The sequence below is a fragment of the Macaca mulatta genome, chromosome 14 (genome assembly GCF_049350105.2).
Source record: "Macaca mulatta isolate MMU2019108-1 chromosome 14, T2T-MMU8v2.0, whole genome shotgun sequence".
In the NCBI taxonomy this organism is placed as follows: Eukaryota; Metazoa; Chordata; class Mammalia; order Primates; family Cercopithecidae; genus Macaca; species Macaca mulatta.
The window spans coordinates 78,749,329-78,767,461 of NC_133419.1; the positions used below are offsets into that span (position 1 = coordinate 78,749,329).

General features: G+C 39.9%; 1 protein-coding gene across 3 annotated transcripts in view; it reads right to left on the bottom strand.

Moving 5' to 3' along the window:
• Positions 1 to 18,133, bottom strand: part of GAB2 (GRB2 associated binding protein 2) — a 202,209-nt gene that overhangs the window by 105,279 nt on the left and 78,797 nt on the right. The window lies entirely within an intron of this gene.

An 18,133-nucleotide genomic window follows, 5' to 3' on the forward strand; every position in this document is an offset into this window, starting at 1 on the left:
TTGCTCTGTCACCTAGGATGGAGTGCTGGAGTGCAGTGGTGTGATCTCAGCTCACTGCAACCTCTACCTCCTGGGTTCAAGCAATTCTCCTGCCTCAGCCTACTGAGTAGCTGGGATTACAGGTACACACCATCGCACCGGCTAATTTTTGTATTTTTGTGGAGATGGGGTTTCGCCACGTTGGCCAGGCTGGTCTTGAACTCCTGGCCTCAATTGATCCGCCCCCGCTTGGCCTCCCAAAGTGCTGGGATTACAGGCATGAGCCACTGGGCCCAGCCGAGAAGAAACAGATAATTTTGAAAAACAATTTTATTTTCTTATTTTCTTTTTTTCTAGAGACAAGGGGTCTCACTATGTTGCTCAGGCAGGATTTGAGCTCTTTGACTCAAGCAATCTTCTTCCTTCAGCCTCCCAGCAGCTGGGACTACAGGCATGTGCCATCATGCCCAGCTAAGAAACAGGTAATTATGATAAAGCATGATCAATATTATGATCAAGGAAAATATGGTGTACCATGAGAATTAATAGCAAGGAAGAGGGTCTTATCCTTGTTCAATGTGGGAAGAAGATAAGGAATTTGGACATCATCCTAAGGACAACAGAAAAGAGGAGTGCGATGGCTGGATTTATGTTCCAGAAAGATCACTCTCGCTGCTGTATGAAAAGCTTGAGAAGAGCAAGCCTCGTGTCAGGTATATTAACTGGGAGATTTTTTTCCTTTGAGAGAAGGTCTCACTCTGTCACCCAGGCTGAAGTGCAGTGGTACTATGACAGCTCACTGCAGCCTCCAAAGTAGCTATGATTACAGGTGTGCACCACCACACCTGGCTAATTTTGCTTTTTTTTTTTTTTTTTTTTTTTTTGGGTAGAGATGGGGTTTTGTCATGTTGCCCAGGCTGATCTATCTCAAACTCCTAGGCTCAAGTGATCCACCTGCCATGGCCTCCCAAAGTGCTGGGGTTATAGGCATGAGCCACTGCGCCCAGTCTCAACTGGGAGATATTATAGTCCCAGTAAGAAATTATGGCTTAAATTATGTTGAGCAATGGAGAGAGAGAGAAGGTAATGCAAAAGAGATATTTAACAGATCAACTTGTTAGTCACTGCTGGAATGTGGGGGTTGAGACAGAGTGAAGAATGACTTACAGGTCTCTAGCTTGAGCCAACTATGATGTCTACTGAGGTAGGTTTCCCGGAGATCTACTAAAGGGCATATGATACTGAGTTCAATTTTAAACATTTAGAATTGGAGGGTCTTCAAGGCATCCTTGTGGAGCTGAGCTGTAGGCCAAGGATTTGGTCTGAAAAGTTCATGCATGGATTGGAGATGTAAATTTGGATGTCATAGCATATAGGAAAGGTAACTGAAGCAGTGAGGGTGGATATGAGCACCCCTGTACCAAGGACTTATTAACCTTAGCACAGTACTATGAGCTGTGAGAGAGGAAACAGGGGGAACAGAGGTTTTCCACAAGCTTCCAGGATGCTTTCCCACTATCTTCCATTCATCTCTGGCTGACAGAAACTACCCATATCTATGGCCTGCTCTGCCTCCTGCTTACCTGTATTACTGCTGGAACTTATCACTTTATGTTATACTTTTTGGCTGAATTACCTCTTTACTATAGATTTTAAGTTCCTTGCAAGCAGGAAAAATGGCTCATGTCTTTTTACTCCTAGCCCACAGAAGTGTGGAGTGCAGTATGTGTTCAGTAACTGGATAAATGGTTCCTGTAATTAAGAGATGCAGCACAGATCACACTGCATTTCCTCTAATATCTCTCATTTTATAAACATTATACTAGAGGAGGGAGAAGACTACATGTATGATTTAACAAAAATTCAGTTTTCGGAAAACTTTTGAAAAGTACTCCACTTGCATTTAAAAATTGACATGTTCTTCAGAGATGGAGGCATTACATTACTCAACTTTCAAACTATACTTCAAGGCTATAGTAACCAAACAGCCATGGTATTGTTACAAAAACAGACACACAGACCAATGGAACAGAATAGAGAACCCAGAAATAAAGCCACACACCTACAACAAACTGATATTTGACAAAGTTTAAAAAAAAAAAAAAAAGGAATGGGGATAAGACTCTTCAATAAATGTTGCTGGGAAAACTGGCTAAATATATGCAGAAGAATAAAACTAGACTCCTACATATGATACACACTTATTAACTCAAGATAGATTAAAGACTTAAATGCAAGATCTCAGCTGGGCACAGTGGCTCACACCTGTATTCCCAGCACTCTGTGAGGCCGAGGTGGGCGGGTCACCTGAGATCAAGAGTTTCAGACCAGCCTGACCAACACGGTGAAACCCTGTCTCTACTAAAAATACAAAAATCAGCCGGGCGTGGTGGCGCACGCCTGTAATCCCAGCTACTCAGGAGGCTGAGGCAGGAGAATCACTTGAACCCAGGAGGCGGAGGTTGCAGTGACCCAAGATCATGCCGCTGCACTGCAGCCTGGGTGACAGAGGGAGATTCTGTCTCAAAAAAATAAAAAAAAAAAAAAAGTAAGATCTCAAACTATAAAAATCCTAGAATAAAATAGAAAATACCCTTCTAGACATCAGCCTTGTCAAGGAATTTATGACTAAGTCCTCTAAAGCAATTACAACACAAGCAAAAATTGACAAGTGGGACCTAATTAAACTGAAGAGCTTGCACGCAGCAAAAGAAACTGTCATGAGAGTAAACAGACAACCTACAGAATGAGAGAAAATATTTGTAAACTATGCATCTGACAAAGGACTAATACCAAGAATCTTTATATAAGAACTTAAATAATTCAATTAAAAAACAAATAATACCATTATAAAGTGGGCAAAGGACATGAACAGACATTTCTCAAAAGATGACATACAATGGGCCAACAAACATTTTTAAATGCACAAACATCACTAATCATCAGAGAAATGCAACTCAAAACCACAATGAGAGACCATCTCACACCACTGAGAATGGCTGTATTGAAAAGTAAACAAAACAAAACAGACAAACAAAAAAAAAACAGATGCTGGGGAGGCTGTGGAGCAAAGGAAATCCTTATACACTGTTGATGGGAATGTAAATTACTTCAGCCACTGTGGAAAGCAGTTTGGAGACTTTGCAAAGACTAAAAATAGAACTACCATTCAACTCAGCAATCCCATTACTGAGTCTATATCCAAAGGAAAATAAATTGTTCTACCAGGAAGACATATGAACTCTCATGTTTACTGCAGCACTATTTACAACAGCAAAGACATGGAATCAACTTAGGTGCCCATCAATGGTGGGCTGGATTTAAAATATGGTACATATACACCTTGGAATACTACACAGCCATAAAAAGTATGGAATCACATCCTTTGCAGCAGCACGTATGCAGCTGGAGATCATTATTCTAAGTGAATTAATGCAGAAACAGAAAATCAGGCCTGATGCGGTGGCTCATGTCTGTAATCTCAGCACTCTGGGAGACTGAGATGGGTGGATCACCTGAGGTCAGGAGTTCAAGACCAGCCTGGCCAACATGGTGAAACCCCGTGTCTACTAAAATACAAAAAATCAGCCAGGCGTGGTGGCGTGCGCCTGTAATCCCAGCTACTTGAGAGGCTGAGGCAAGAGAGTTGCTTGAACCCAGGAGGCAGAGGCTGCAGTGAGCCGAGATCATGCCACTGTATTCTAGCCTAGGCGACAGAGCGAGGCTCCATCACCCCACTCCAAAACAAAAAAAGGAAACAAAACCAAATACCACATGTTCTCACTTACAAGTGGGAACTAAATATTGGATATACACAGACATAAAGACAGGAACAGTAGATACTGAGGACTCCAAAAAGGTCGGGGGAGGGAGGAGGGGGGTAAGGGTTGAGAAATTACCTATTGGGTACTATGTTCACTATTTGGATAACAGGATCAATAGAAGCCTACACTTCAGCATCTTGCAGTATATCCATGGAACAACCCTACACGTATACCCCCTGAATTTTTGTTTTTTGAGACAAAGCCTGACTCTGTCGCCCAGGCTGGAGTGCACTGGCGCCATGTCGGCTCACTGCAACCTCCGCTTCCCGGGTTCAAGCAATTCTCCTCCCTCAGCCTCCTGAGTAGCTGGGACTACAGGTGCCTGCCACCATGTCTGGCTAATTACTGTATTTTCAGTAGAGATGGGGTTTTGCCATGTGGGCCAGGCTGGTCTCAAACTACTGACCTCAGGTGATCTGCCCACCTTGGCCTCCCAAAGTGCTGGGATAACAGGTATGATCCACCATGCCCGACCCCCTCTGATTATTATTTTTTTTTTTAAAGAGGCATCTTCTTAAAATGTGAAATTCTTTCTGCTTGCTGTGAGGTCACTGTCCACGAGTACACAGTAGGAGACACAGTTCTACAAGTATCATATCATATTCTGGGTGATCTTTAGCAGCCTCCTCTGGTTCTCATGTAAGACAAGCTCCCTTCAGCATCATCCTTGACTTAAGTTTGATCCCAAGAGTGGGGACTTATTAGCACTTATTTACTTATGATGCTGTGATGATGGATAGTTCAGGAGACTTACACAGGGCTGGTCTCTACTCACAAATGTTCCTGGATAGATGATAAATAAAACATTCAGAATAGGTAAGATTAAATATTTATATTCCACTCAGACAGAAGATTAAGTACATTAGAGCAGAGGAAAATGGAATGGCCAAGGGAGTATAATGGAAAAACAAAGGTGCTAGAGGGAAAGCAATGGCTAGTCTTTCATGAGTCTGGGAAAGATAAAGATACAATCTAACATAATCTACCACACTGGTAAGGGAAGGGGAATATCAATCCATATGCTAGAAGCCATGCTAAGTGCTTTATACATAGTCTCTCGTTATTCACTATAATCTTCTGAAGTAGGAATCCTTATTCCCATTTTCCAGATAGTGTAACTGAAGTTCAGGGAAGTAAACAACTTCACCAAGGTCTGATGACAACCAAGTATTTCCAAAATCCAAAAGACCGTACAAGGTAAGAATTATGCCTCTGGATAAAACTCCCAAAGGAAGATGGTGATTTTCACATTCACTTACAGTTATGGCCAGTTAATCTAAAGTCATTAATTTTACAGTGATGGGCCAGAGACAACTTCTATCAGCTATGAAAGCTGACTGTTAAACTTTTAGGAACTTTGCAACCCAATTTACTTTGCAATGGTAGTCTGAAATCAGTCGTGGTGTGAATATTTACACCATGGAAATTGGCAAACTATGCAAACTAGGGCATCTTATTTTTTTTTTGCTGAGAACTTGTCATTAAATATGTACCTGCACATTGCTACTTGAGAACCTTAGAGATGGAAGTAAATAACTTTTATCTTGTTTGTCAAGTCCCATCCAAGTTCTATCTATTGATTTTAGTTGCCTGGAAGGCTGTGTTGAGAAGGATTCTGAGACTTTGTTTGCAGTTATCCATCATAAAGAACCTGCCAAAACTAAGAAGTAATGTCTATTACAGGTGGGGAGGGGAAGCAACAGTGGCCATGCCATGTGCTTAACCATCCCTGACAGTCCAATGCTCTAATTTTAGTCATGAAAAAACAGACCCAGAGAGGCAAAGTGATTTGCCTGAAGCCACAGAATTAATTAGTGGCAGAGCTGAGACTAGGAACCAAGTAATTTGAGTCCTAGTCCACTGATCATTCCAGACAGCACAGAAACCATGTTGCTGAGGCTCTATTAATAATATTGAACAACACTGGAATGATGAAGATCCCTAAGTAAGAATGTTGGAGAGGACATACGAACACACAGAGAGGTGGACTAGAATGAACTCTGGTTCTTTCAGCCCTGGGGGTTTATGATGCTAGATTTCTAAGAACTCTATCTGTGTTCTGATGTGCCTTTTTCCTGACCACAGCAACTACTCCCACCTAAAGTGTGGGCTTTCAAAGATCTTACATGACTTAGCAACATCCTGACAACCACTACACTGTCAGTAGTTAAATCACAAGATATACAGATTATACTTCAAAGGTGGTTTCTCTAGAAAATATGCCATTAGCAATGCCATGAATAAAAAAGAAAATTCACAATAGTCTATTCCTATGAACTTTCAGTAGTGAGCTATCCCCAAACCATTTTTGTTCATTTCTTTTTAAACACTCTATTTTTTAACAATATGGCTCAAGAATTGAGGCATAAAATAGCAAATAGTAAGTCTTTCCCTACCCTAACTCCAGCCATCCTGTTCTGCTTTGTAGAGACAATCATTCTTATCTTGTGTTTCATTTCACACATATTTTATGGCTACAACAGTGAATATGTATAATGTCTTCCCTTTTTTAATACATATAGTAAAGCATCATAGTATATTAAATGCATTTCACTTTATTCCACTTATATCTTGAAGCTTATTCTATATCCATATCTAAAGAACTTCATTACTTTTTATGAAAGATGCTTCCAACCTTGTGTGATAGAAAAAGCCTTATACCCTTATTTTGACATAAATGTCTCATTTAAAATATCACAACTTGATGCCAGAGGAGGGCTATAAAATACAAACACCACTCAAATGCAAACATTACTTAAGGTCACATGGATAAACTTTTAAGGGGACTTCATTTTTGCATTTATTTGGATTTCTTTATAAAATGAAACAACATATAGTGGTCACAGGTCAATAGGATAACAGTAAACCCTACTGAATCAAATTTGGACAATTTTTTTCTAAATGAAGAGAAAATAACTGAAACTTTGGTCATGAAAGCACTCTGAACGGCCTTTGTATAGGAACAAGAAATTGTTACTTCAAATTATTTCTGTCCTTTTTCCAAAAAAAGAGTCATGTTGCTTACATGAATTTGTATGTGGTGCCTGCATTCTGCTATGAGCTTCATGAGGTCAAGGATAACAGTTTGTTGCTCTTTGAGCTCTCAGCACAGAATAGGACCTTATTAACTTTTCTTGAATACATGAAATTCTATTGTAGAGAATTTTTAAGTCATCTCAGAACTAACTCAGTTTGCTACCCTCAAATATATACAAAGCAGACACAGTTCTGACCCAGTAAAATTTCCCCATAAGCTATGCTTTGGGAAAAAAATCTTAAAACCTTGTTGAGGATTTACTGGAGGTAAGAAGAAGTCCTAGAAGTAGGAAAGCCAGAAAGTGGTGATGGAGTGATGGGATGAAGGCTAAGAAGAAACTGGATAGAGATTTATTTGAGCAAAGATCCCGCTTATGCTCTTTAACCACAGTAAGTAAGCCACCATTCTTTGTCTGTACTCAAGATCATTCCTATTTAGCCCAAATGCATCATGTCTATTATTCAACATGATTCTACAAATATGTACTGAGCATCTGTGGTGGGTATACAGTGGGAACTCAATAAATCGGTATCTGAGTCAATTTTAATCCTCATGTCATATTATCATCACTTCTGTACATGTCTGATTCACTAATAGTCTATAAGAATGACAAACAATCATGTTTTAATTTTCGTTGCATCTTAATATGAAATGGGGTCTGCTGGGCATTCAAAGTCTAATCAATAAACAGAATAGGTAACCAAGGACCTCAAGCTGGGAATGGTTGCGGGAGAAGGAAAGTGATCAAGAGATGCTTCATATGAAAATAACAATATCTACGATGAGCCTTATAGGAGGAACAATATTCCCAGAAACAGATTCTGGGGCCAAGATATGAAGCATGGAAGAAAGAAAATATTCAGAACATAATGGGGAAGCCATTATTAAAGTGCATAGAGGTAGCAATATTCATGAAGTGTTGGGAAACAATATACCATTGAGTGTTTCTAGAGCCTACAGGGACCCAGGAAAATATGAGAATGAAAAGGTAGGTTGAGTCCCAATCACAGTGGGACTTAAATGGTGTACTAAATAGTTTGAACTTTGCCTTGAAAAACAATGGTGAGCCCCCCAAATTTTGAGAATAATACATTTTTTAAAAATCAGGATTTAAGGGCAAGACAGAGCTGGGTTTATATCCTAAACTCTTAATAACTAGCAGTGTCACTTTGGATAAATCATTAAATTTCTTTGAATTTTAGTTTTTTCTCTAGAAGATGGATATAATACCTTACTAGATTGAATTGAAGAAGTGGATGTTAAAGACCTCTATAAACTGGCAAGTACAGCATAAATATTATAATAAGCTGTGCTGGCCGGGCGCGGTGGCTCAAGCCTGTAATCCCAGCACTTTGGGAGGCCGAGACAGGTGGATCACAAGGTCAGGAGATAGAGACCATCCTGGCTAACACGGTGAAACCCCCTCTCTACTAAAAAATACAAAAAAAAAAAAAAAAAAAAAAACTAGCCGGGCGAGGTGGCAGGCGTCTGTAGTCCCAGATACTCGGGAGGCGGAGGCAGGAGAATGGCATAAACCTGGGAGGTGGAACTTGCAGTGAGCTGAGATCCTGCCACTGCACCCCAGCCTGGGCGACAGAGCGAGACTCCATCTCGGAAAAAAAAAAAAAAGAAAAAAAAATAATAAGCTGTGCTTTAGCAAAACATCTTACAAACTAGTTGAGAATTTGTTGAGGGTGGGAGGAAGGCCTAGAAGTGGAAAAGTGAGAAAGTCGTGGTGGGCTGATCATTTGCTTGTGCAGATGAGGACAAAGCCCTATCACCCTCACCTGCAGACACAAGGACCTGACTTTGAACCCTTCCCTGAGCAAGATTCCGAGAAACGGATATATCCACCAACCACTAGGCACTCTTGGGTCCACATTGTTTGATAAAATAAATCCTGGGTCAATAATCTCAATGGGATGACAAACAATTTCCTGTTGCAGGGCATTTACTGGTAGCATTGCATTTGTAGTCTTCCCAATCAGCAGTCCATTAAGCAGCTACTAAAAACACTAAGCCGAAGGCGGCTTTAAAAAAAGACATTATGTGTAAGACATTAATAATAGGGAAAGCTGGGTATGGGATATATAGGAACTCTGTACCATCTTCTCAGTTTTTCTGTAACTCTAAAACTGAAAAAAAGTCTATAAAAAATGACATTACAGGCTTAAAGTAGATTTACTCATAATAATCAAAAGCTGGAAATGGCACAGGCATCCATCTGAAGGAGAATGCATAAACAAAGTGGTACATTCATGCAATGGAATACTACTCAGCAATAAAAAGGAATGGTCTATAAATACATTCAACAACATGGACGGATCTCAAAAAGTATTATACCAAATGAAAGAAGCCTTACACAAAAGAGTACATACTGTATGATTCTGTTTCTATGAGATGCTAAAACAGGCAAAACTAATCCATGGTAGAAAAAAATCAGAATGATTGTTCCTTCTGGAGGGTGGCGGTGGGGTGAGAATTGTTTGGAAAGGGGAATGAGGAAACTTTCTGGAACGATGGTAATGTTTTATATAGTCTGATAGGAGCTTTAGTTACATTTTTGTCAAATCTCAAAGAACACTTAAGATTGACATTTCACTTCATGTACATTTTTACCTCAAAGAAAAATACTCAACAAATGTGGAACTCTAGAGAATGAAATGCATGCTAAAATATTTAGGGAGAAATGTGCTAATGTCTGCAATTCACTTTAAATGCTATAAAAAATAATATACACAATGGGTGGTCAAAGGAACGGATAGATGAATAGGTATGTGATACAGCAAGCATAGTAAAATACTAATGACAGAATCTAGATGGTTGATACATAGGTGTTAATTGTAAAATTCTTTCAATCTTGCTGTATGTTTGAAATTTTTCATTTAAAAATGTTAGCAAAACTAAAGAACATTTTTGGGGTTTTGTGTCTGGGTTGCGTGGCTAGGAGAAAGAGAGTAGAGAGTGTTTAAGGCCAGCCTTGTAGGTGCTTTATAGTAATTAAAAATCCCTTACACTTAACTTTTTACATGAGTACAGATGGCCCTTTCATATTCATCCTCATTTTGTCCCCCAGTACGATTTATGTATCTCTCATCTGTGTTTCTGTGAATATCTTTCTTTCAGCATTTATAATATCACTTTGTAACTATTTTCATCTCTGCATCCCCCTACTAGACCATCATTAACTCCTTGAAGGCAGGGCCTTGTCTTTCTTTTTTGATGTGTTCACAGTAACTGACACATACAGTAGACACTCACTCTAGCATTTGTTGAGAATATCCTAGGTACTCAACAAGTACAAGGTGAGCTGGCTGCTGGGGCAACTAGACCATTTTAGAGGCCACAGGGAAATGTGAAGATTTCCCATAGAAAGGCATGATTTTATGGAAGCAGCTTTATACTTGGAAGGTGTTATAATATCTAGAAGCAGAGAGATCTGTTTGGATTTTCTCATCTAGCTTTTATCTCGCCATACTGCTTCCTGAAATACTTTCTAGACGAAGTTGGTTGATATGTACAATAGGTTGGCCCACTCAACATCGATTCCACTCCCCTTCTAGTTAGAAAATCTGGAAAACTAAAAATCACCTTTACCAAATTTGCTTGCAGGTAATCTGCCAATTACTTGCATTCATGTAAGACTGGTAAGGTGGAAATGAGGCAAAGACCATTTTCCTGTTCTCTTTTGGCTGTTTCTTGTTTCTACTGGCAAACAAGGATATAGACATTTGATGGTTTTATGCAGCTGAGGTATTCTCCAGCCTCCTGCGTGCCATGGGGCAGGTGCATTAGTAGCTTCTCAAGCCTGACCTCCCATACCCGAGACCACAGCTATGGGGTGTGGGTGTGGGGTAAATGGATCACCAGTGGTGTCCTAGGAAGTCATCTATGTAGTTCTTGACTAGAACATGCAGCTCTAGTTCTTCCTACCGTTTGGTAAGCATCTAATTCCTTGCATTAAATTCCTTCCTGTTTAAAGTATCTCAAGTGATTTCCATTTCTCACAGTGACCCCTGGGTATAAAAATAAAGAAGTTTGAGTGACAAACAGCAGGTCCTTGGGGACAGGAAAGAAGGGCTTTGCATTTTGGAGTTTCTCACAAGTACCCATTCAAGAAAATGTTGAACCTTACTTTGGGCCAAGCTCTGGGCTAAGGGCTGGAATCAAGAAATAGTGGTTTGCTTTGAGATAGGAGACTCATGTTAACATGTGAAAGAAGGGCCCATAGTGATAGATGACAGAGAAGGAAGTGATGGTCAGAATGAGAATCCAGGTGAAGGGGTAGATTTATCGGGAGAGAAAAGGCTTACTCTTAGACCTCTAAAACCAAATAGTGACTATATACTTAGCATCTTACGCACAGCATATTCATTTATATTATTTCATTGTACATTTCCTCTTCCCACCCCCTCGTTTTTTGGTTAACATTTGGATGCTTTCCATATGGCAGGCACTTTAACGTATTTTCTCAACTGAACTGTGGAACACCCTATGAAGTATAAAGTTATTAGTTCTAGAATTTGCCTGAGGTCTCACAGTTATTAATAGTAGAACCAGGCTGGGTGCAATGGCTCATGGCTGTAATCCCAGTACTTTGGGAGACTGAGGTCAGCAGATCATTTGAGGTCAGGAGTTCAAGACCAGCCTGGCCAACATGGTGAAACCCTGTCTCTTCTAAAAAATACAAAAATTAGCAGGGCATGGTGGTGGGCACCTGTAATCCCAACTACTTGGGAGGCTGAGGCAGGAGACTGCATGAACCCAGGAAGTGGATGTTGCAGTGGGCCAAAATTGCGCCACTGCACTCCTGCCTGGGTGACAGAATGAGACGCTGTCTCAAAAAATAAATAAAAATAAAATAAATAAATAAATAAATAGTAGGACCAGCACTCCAACTCTTTTGATCCAAATTCTCCATTCTTTTTTTTTTTTTGGGACTGAGTCTCGCTCTGTTGCCTGGCTGAGTGCAGTGGCGCCATCTAGGCTCACTGCAGTCTCTGCCTCCCAGGTTCAAGCGATTCCCCTGCCTCAGCCTCCCCAGTAGCTGGGACTACAGGTGTGCACCACCACAGCCAGCTAATTTTTGTATTTTTAGTAGAGACGGGGTTTTACCATGTTGGCCAGGATGATCTCGATCTCCTGACCTCCTGATCCATCTGCCTTGGCCTCCCAAAGTGCTGGTATTACAGGTGTGAGCCACCGTGCCCAGCACCAAATCCTCCATTCTTAAGGGATAACAAATCCAGAATTTCAGTTCTTCAAAAGACCTAATGTGTTTAAACACACTGTACAAACATGAGGAATTGCTATCCTTACTACAGAAAACCTCTTTCTGTAAGCTTGAAGTCCTCAGGATAAGAGGAACAGTGCCCACGCTGCTCTGGGCCTAGAAAGGGATTACAGAGGTCCTAGGCTGGCTCAGATCAGACCAAACTCACAACAGACCATGGGGATTGGAAAACAGAGACAGAGATGGAAAACCAGCGGCTGCCATCACAGCCTGGTCAGTAAGGCAGCTCTTTATCTCCTATGCCATTGTTTATAGCCCAGAGGACACCATCCGGACCTCGTAAATGAAAGTGTCCATTGGGAAGGGGAAAAAACACACACATGCCCCCTCCACACACAAAAGGACATTTGTGCTGGGCAGCCCAAGAGGCTGACACACACCAAGGGCTTGCCCCTCCTCCCTTTGCCTCTAGAAAAAGACAAGAAAGGCAGCTTTCTGGTATTTCACAAAGTGGGGAGCCTGTGGCAGGGAAGAGAACAAACCCTCTCCAAAACTGCTGACTTGATTCATCCCCAAACTGACACAATGCGGGAGGAAGACTTCAGGAAATGGGCAGATTATGTCCAAGAAAAGATTTCCTGCAAGCAGTTAACGGGAAACTTACATGAAAAGGAGAACTAAAAATACACAGGCTATTGGAAGCCAGTGGTGAGGCCCCTGGTTTTTAAAGAAGTGACTGAGGAAGCCACCAGGCTTGGGACTTTCCCTGCCCACCAACCTAGGCAGATCAACTTAACACTGGCTTTATTTGCCCGGGGGAAAAGCTTATAGGGTACCTGGTATGATTTAAATTTCAGTTCAATATTGATCAAGTCCTCACTGTGTCTGGGCTTTCTATGTATACGAGTTATGATAGCACAAAAAGAAGATAAAAGCCCCAGTGCCCTACATACATATCCTGACTCAAATGATGAGAGAAACGGATCAGTAGTACAAATGACATCCTATGTTTAAGTGAATTTTGGTTATCAAAAAATAAACCTCACAACTTAAGTAAGAGTCTAATGGGATGCAGGAAGAGGTAGCAATGGGATGCAGGAAATTTATTTACACTTGAAGGCACATGTGAGTAATGGCAAATCATAGTTCTGGCTTGAACAGTAGGGAAACTAAAAAGTAACATTTAGGAGACCAACAAGTAACTATTAAGAAGTGTTGTTTATTGACTTTGAGAAAGAACCTTTCTAGGTGCTTAGAGGCAGAAGCAGGCACATGGAGTCATGCCCTAGGGTCTGAGCAGAAATTTGAAGACACAGTTTTTGTTTTTGTTTAAGAACCTTCCCCTTTGCCTTGTCTATACCTGCAGAGCCCAATTTTGCCAAATATTTATTGAGCCCCAACATTGGTGCATCCCCTAGAGCAGATCAAGAATCTCCTATAATTTAATGGGAAAGATTGTTCTTCAAATGACAGGAGGATAATGCTGGGCTTTGTTTTAGAGCCTGACTGGGACATGTGGCACCATCAGTATACTCTCGATCTAGTGATTTGCAGTCTTAACACTGGAAATAGTGGGCTCCAATTACAAAAGAAAATCTTATCACTAAACATCTTCCAATCATATACATACTGATAAGTCCTTCTTCTAGGATTATAATGAATATTTTGAGGCCAAAGATCTTTCGGTGACTTTTTTATTTTTTATTTTTAGAGAAAAAGTCTCACTCTGTCACTCAGGCTGGAGTGCAGTGGTGTGATCATGGCTCACTCCAGGCTCGAATCCTGAGCTTAAGCAATCTTCCTGCCTTAGCATCCCGAGAGCTAGGACTATAGGAATGCACTACCACACCCAGCTAATTTTTAAAAATTTTTTTAGAGAGGTGGGGGGGGTCTCACTATTTTACCCAGGCTGGTTTCAAACTCCTAGCCTCAAGAGATCTTTCCACCTCGGCCTCCCAAAGTGCTGGGATTACAGGTGTGAGCCACCACCCCATGTCCAGTGGCATATTTTTATACACAGTGGGAGCCAGATGTGAAGGCAGACTGAAAAACAAAATGTAGGTGGTCCTGTGTGATTAGTCTAGGGAGACTGGGTAGGGAGAACAGCAAGTTTTTCACCACGGGTGATCTAAAACTTTTTGTTATAAAATCCCATAGATACTTGTTGCTGCTCTTATCTTCACTGATTTCTTGGCAGCATTTGAGACACCTGAAGGCTCCTCTCCTAAATCCTTTAGATTACCTGACACCACAATTTCCTGCATTTCTATCCTCTTTTTTAGTTCTCATAAGGATCCGTTTAAGGTCTATGATCCCTGGGATTTCATCCTCAGTTTTCTCTTGTCTTATTCTATATATTGCTTGGTGATTCATATTTCTCTTATTGTACAAAGTACTCCTAGACTGGCATCTCCAGACTGTATCTGAGAACCTCTTGAGCTGTCATGAGTTAAGCTGATAAGTTCACCTCCTTTCGGTTCCTTTCTATTTTCTACAACAGAAGGGATGAATAATAATAATTTTTTTGATGGTTATAATTTTGTAACTTTTTAAATTTTTGTGAGTACAAAGTAGGTATACATGAGATGTTTTGACACAAGCATGCAATGTGTAATAATCACATCATGGAGAATAAGGTATCCATCCCCTTAAGCATTTATCCTTTGTGCTACAAATAATCCGATTATATTCTTTCAGTTATTTCAAAATGTACAAATAAATTATTATTGACTATAGTCACCCTATTGTGCAGTTAAATAGTGGGTATTATTCATTCTTTCTATTTTATTTTTGGTACCCTTTAATCATCCCCACCTCTCTTCCCACCCCTCACTCCCCTTCCCAGCCTCTGGTAACCATCCTTCTACTGTCTATTCTCCACTAGTTCAATTGTTTTGACTTTCAGATCCCACAAATAAGTGAGAACATGCAATGTCTATCTGTCTGTGCCTGACTTATTTCACTTAACATAATGATCTCCAGTACCATCCATATTGTTGCAAATGAGAGGATCTCATTCTTTTTATGGCTGAAGAGTACTCCATTGTGTATAAAGTACCATATTTTCTTTACCCATTCAACTGTTGATAGACACTTAGATTGTTTCCAAGCCTTGGCTATTGTGAACAGTGCTGCAACAAACATGGGAGTGCAGATATCTCTGTGTAAAATACTGATTTCCCTTCTTTGGGGTAAATACCCAGCAGCGGGATTGCTGGATCACATGGTAGCTCTATTTTTAGTTTTTTGAGGAACCTCCAAACTGTTCTCCACAGTGGTTGTACTAATTTACGTTCCCACCAATAGTGTAAGAGGGTTTCCTTTCCTCTACATCCTTGCCAGCATTTACTGTTGCCTGTCTTTTGGATAAAAGCCATTTTAGTTGGGGTGACATATCCCATTGTAGTTTTGATTATCTATCTCTGATGATCAATGATGTTGAGTACCTTTTCATATGCCTGTCTGCCATTTGTATGTCTTCCTTTAAGAAACGTCTATTCAACTCTTTTGCCATTTAAAAATCAGATTAAATTTTTTTTCCTGTAGAGTTGTTTGAACTCCTTATATATTCTGGTTATTAATCTCTTGTCAGATGGGCAGTCTGCAAATGTTTTCTCCCATTTTGTGGGTTGTCTCTTCATTTTAAGAACTGTCTCCTTTGCTGTGCAGAAGCTTTTTAACTTGATGTGATTCCATTTGTCCATTTTTGCTTTGGTTGTCTGTGCTTGTGGAGTTATTACATTTTTTTCTAGACTAATGTCCTGGAGATTTTCCCCAATCAGTTCTTGTAGGAGTTTCATAGTTAGAGGTTTTAGACCTAAGTCTTTAATTCATTTTGATTTGATTTTTGTATGTGGTGTAAGATAGGTATCTAGTTTCATTCTTCTGCATACAGATATCCAGTTTTCCCAGCACCATTTATTGAAGAAACTGTCTTTCCTCCAGTGTGTGTTCTTGGCAGCTTTGTTGAAAATGAGTTCACTGTAGGTATGTGAATTTGTTTCTGGGTTCTCTATTCTATTCCATTGGTCTACGTGTCTGTTTTTATGCCAGTGCCATGCTGTTCTGGTTACTATAGCTCTGTAGTATAATTTGAAGTCAGGTAATGTGATTCCTCAAGTTTTGTTCTTTCTGCTTAGGATAGCTTTGGTTATTCTGGATCTTTTGTGGTTCCATATAAATTTCAGGATTGTTCTATTTCTGTGAAGAATGTCATTGGTATTGTGACAGGGAATGCACTGAATCTGTAGATTTGGGTAGTATGGACATTTTAACAATATTAATTCTTCCAATCCATGAGCATGGAATATCTTTCTATTTTCTGGTGCCCTCTTTAGTTTCTTTCATCAGTGTCTTACAGTTTTCATTATAGAGATCTTTCACTTTTTTGGTTAAATTAATTCCTAGGCATTTAATTTTATTTGTGGCTACTGTAAATGGGATTACTTTTTAAAAATTTATTTTCTGGGTTGGGCGTGATGGCTCACGCCTGTAATTCCAGTACTTTAGGAGGTGGGTGGATCACTGGAAGCCAGGAGTTCAATACCAGCCTGGCCAACATGGTGAAATCCTGTGTCTACTAAAAATACAAAAATTAGCTGGGCATCGTGATGCACGCCTGTAGTCTCAGCTACTGAGTAGGCTGAGGCAGGAGAATTGTTTGAACATGGGAGGTGGAGGTTGCAGTGAGCCACGATCATGCCACTGTACTGCAGCCTGAGCAACTGAGCAAGACTCCATCTCTCACAAAAAAAAAAAAAAAAAAAAAAATTATTTCCCAGATTGTTCACTGCTGACATATAGAAATGCTACTGATTTTTGTATGCTGATTTTGTATCCTGCAACTTTATTGAATTTATCAGTTGTAACAGTTGGGTTTTTTTTTTTGGTGAAGTCTTCAGGTTTTTCCAAATATTAAGTTCATATCATTAGCAGACAAGGATAACTTGACTTCCTGGGAGGAAGGATAATTAACTGGCACCTTAAATCTCTAAAACCTTGGTAGAGTGCTTTGTATGATAAACAGGTAATAGTTAGAATTTTGTGTTTGTCTATGGATGTCTACACATTAAGTTTATTTTAGACCCTGGAAATACAGGTGCCACAGCTGACATTGTTTTTTCTATATTTAAACTATAACCATCATCAAACAGTGAAAAATGAACAGGAATAAAAAGCATGGAAACATTAAGTGGCCAAAGGGTATGAGAAAAATGTTAGGAAATTCTTGGTATCTGTGCAATTAGAAACAAAATAAACAAAAGAATTGGATTAATGACTTAAAAGTGATATATATTGAACTAAAATATGTTAGCATCTAGTCATTTCTATTTCTAAAATATCACAGTAAAGAGAAGAAAAGCCATTGCATTCATCTGCTCAGAAATCTGGCTGTGAGTACTCTGGCATCTACCTTTCACTGTGGACTTCTGAAGACTGTAGTGCTAGCACTAACAGGGAACAACATTCAAAGAACCTTGGACTGGGCAACTAGCAACTAGCCTTGTTATTAAATGCTCCTTGCTCAGTGTTCATCTAATACCTTTGGGTTCCAAGATCTCAACACATTTTTAGCATTTGGTCTCAGCAAAAGATCAGATAATCATTTGCTTCTCAGTGTAGATTTTGGTTAGTGGGTTTGATTTCCTCATGTAGTACTATTTGCCTTTTAAATCAAATGTCCAAAAAGAAATAAGGATAGTGCAAAAGGCAATATGCAAAAGGTACCAGAAGCTACTTTGCAAGGGTCTCCTTTTTGCTGTAGTCTCAGAAATGGCAGGGAGGGGTCAGAAGTTTTTGCCCTACTAGGAAGTAAGGCAGAATTCCCCACAGTGAAGTCACAGACAAGATTTAGTTAAGGAGAGGCTGGAAAGTAATAGAAGAATGGAATTATGTATTTTATCCCCTGACAACCCACATTGTTCTCTTAGAGGCGGGGAAAAGAGAAAGAAGGTGGAAGTTGGGAGAAAGAATGGTAGAGTATTAGGCAAAGAAAATAAAAGTCTTCCCTCATAGAAGAAGAAAGCATCATTGTAATCACTCCCCATCCCTACCCTATCT